Source organism: Mauremys mutica, chromosome 2, assembly GCF_020497125.1.
Source record: "Mauremys mutica isolate MM-2020 ecotype Southern chromosome 2, ASM2049712v1, whole genome shotgun sequence".
Lineage (NCBI taxonomy): Eukaryota > Metazoa > Chordata > Testudines > Geoemydidae > Mauremys > Mauremys mutica.
In genome coordinates, this window is record NC_059073.1 from 171,009,605 (window position 1) to 171,012,827 (window position 3,223).

The following is a 3,223-nucleotide window of genomic DNA, read 5'->3' on the forward strand; positions in this document are numbered from 1 at the left end:
AGGTGATGCCGGAAGCCGGCATAGCGGAGGAGTGGAGTCAGCGTGAGCTCCCGGGCAGGCTCCCGGGCGGTGAGGGGGCAGCAAGTGGGGGCCGGGAGACACTGGGGGGAGGCGCGTGGGGGCGGCAGGTGGGGCCAGGGGAGAGACCCGGCCCCAAACATTGGGGAGCAGCGCGCGGGGAGCTTAGGCACAGAAAATAACTCGGGGAGGGGGGCGGGGGTGAGGGGAGTTTGGCGGCAACAGGAAGTAACTGGGGGAGCTCCGCAGGCCGCAGGGAAGAGCTCCAAGGGCCGCATGTTTGAGACCCCTGATACAGACTAACACGGCTGCTACTATGAAACCTTTGCTTTTTTAAGAAAGGGATAGATAATAAGACAGAAAATATATTGCCTCTATATAAATCCATGGTATGTGTACACCTTGAATACTGTGTGCAGATCTGGTCACCCCATCCCAAAAAAGATATATTGGAAATGGAAAAGGTACAGAGATGGGCAACTAAAATGATTAGGGGTATGAAACAGGAGGAGAAATTAAAATGACTAGGAATTTTTAGCTTAGAAAAGAGACAACAAAGGGGGGATATGATACAGGTCTATAAAATCTTCACTGGTGTGAAGAAAGTGAATAGGGAAATGTTATTTAATCCTTCACATAACACAAGAACTAGCAGTCACCTAATGAAATTAATAGGCAGCAGGTTTTAAAAAAACAAAAGGAAGTACTTCTTCACACAACATACAGTCAACCCGTGGAAGTCTTTGCCAGGAGACGCTGTGAAGACCAAAACTATAACAGGATTAAAAAATGAACTAGATAAATGCCTGGAGAATAGGTCCATCAGTGGCTATTAGCCAGGATGGGGAGGGATGCAACACCATGCTCTGAGTGTCCCTAGCCTGTTTGCCAGAAGCTGGGAATGGGCAACAGGGAATGGATCACTTGATGGTTACCTGTTCTGTTCATTCCCTCTGAAGCACCTGGCCATGACCACTGTCAGAAGACAGGATACTGGGCTATATGGACCATTGGTCTGACCCAGTATGACCATTCTTATGTAAAAATTAATTATAATAATAAAAATGTTTACTACAGAAACTCCCCAACATAATGACCTCTCAAGATAGCAATGATGTGAGATAACAACCTTGGCAAATACTGCATTTTAAAAATCGTGGCCTACTAGGACACATATTTATATACGTTTCCATTCCCAGTCACAAATCTAGCATTCTGGAGCAAAGTCACTAAAATACAGTCCAACAAACAAATGTTTATTTAACATGCCCCTTATTTAAGCCGTCAGAGGTGCTTTCACGTGAGTACACCTCCCAGGTGGGGGGCAAGAAGGGACCTTACTCGTTCCTCCAGCTGCTCACTCTTTGCTCTGGCCACAGCTGTTCGTTGTGCCATTGTTTACTCCACTACTCTGTTGCCAATGGCCCTGTGCAGTCACCTTCTGCTGCCACTGTGACCTCTGCGAGTCGGTCTCTTGAGGTTCCACCCAGCTCTCAGTGATTTCAGCTGAGCTCTCAGTGGGGGAACCTCGCTGCTAGTGCAGTCTGAGCTGTCTTTTACACAAAAACACTGTACACACAGGAACACTGTCCCCACAGCAGGACTAAGCACTTAGACCTGATTATCAGTGATTTCAGCTGCAGTGGTCACTTAATAGAACAAAAGACTATCTATGGAGCCTAATCAGCTCCGCCTTTAAACAGTGGACAGGTCCCCACCCTCTCTTTTCATGCCCTCAATCAGCACAGGCTAAGTACAGTTCTACTGCCCTTTACTCATACAATAAGAACAACAACATTTCATTCCCAACCTCACACACACATTCAAGTGATTTGTAACCCAACCCCAGCCAAAATCTATCACACACCTCTGTTTGCTGGATATCTAGGTAGATTAGGTCTGAATGTAAATACAATCTGGTCCTGAAGCCTTTCCCCCCAGCTCATCATTAGCTGTCAGGGAGAGCTCATTGAGACTTTGCTTACAAATCATCATTGGCCAACATCTCTGAAATGAATGCACTGACATGGTCATAAAAAAAACAGGTGTATAAGGATGCTAGTCTTTGTTCATACTTTTCAAATCTATTATACTTTCAGATACACGTATTTTATCATACACTGTATATGCTTTTAAAGTGTGTATTAATGTTTCAATTTCAATTCAAATTTCCAAATAGTCAGTAAATTGGCATGTTTCAGAGTAGCAGCCATGTTAGTTTGTATCCGCAAAAAGAACAGGAGTACTTGTGGCACCTTAGAGACTAACAAATTTATTTGAGCATAAGCTTTTGTAGGCCCACTTCATCGGATGCATAGAATGGAACTTATAGTGAGGAGATATATATGCATACAGAGAACATGAAAAGGTGGGAGTTGCCCAACCAACTCTAAGAGGCTAATTAATTAAGATACGCTATTGTGAGCAGGAGGAAAAAAAAATTTTGTAGTGATAATCAAGATGGCCCATTTAAGACAGTTTGACAAGAAGGTGTGAGGATACTTAACATGGGGAAATAGATTCAATGTGTGTAATGGCTCAGCCATTCCCAGTCTCTATTTAAGCCTAAATTGATTATTTCTAGTTTGCATATTAATTCAAGTTCAGCAGTTTCTAGTTGGAGTCTGTTTTTGAAGCTTTTCTGTTGCAAAATTGGCACCTTTAAATCTGTTACTGAATGACCAGAGAGGTTGAAGTGTTCTCCTACTGGTTTTTTAATGTTATGATTCCTGATGTCAGGTTTGTGTCCATTTATTCTTTTGTGTAGAGACTGTCCGGTTTGGCCAATGTACATGGCAGAGGGGCATTGCTGGCACATGATGGCATATATCACGTTGGTAGATGTGCAGGTGAATGAGCCCCTGATGGCGTGGCTGATGTGATTAGGTCCTTTTATGGTGTCACTTGAATAGATATGTGGACAGAGTTGGCATTGGGCTTTGTTGCAAGGATAGGTTACTGGGTTAATGTTTTTGTTCTGTGGTGTGTGGTTGCTGGTGAGTATTTGCTTCAGGTTGGGGGGCTGTCTGTAAGCAAGGACAGGCCTGTCTCCCAAGATCTGGGAGAGTGAGGGATCATCTTTCAGGATAGGTTGTAGATCTTTGAGGATGCGCTGGAGAGGTTTTAGTTGGGGGCTGAAGGTAATGGCTAGTGGCATTCTGTTATTTTCTATGTTGGGCCTGTCTTGTTGTAGGTGACTTCTGGG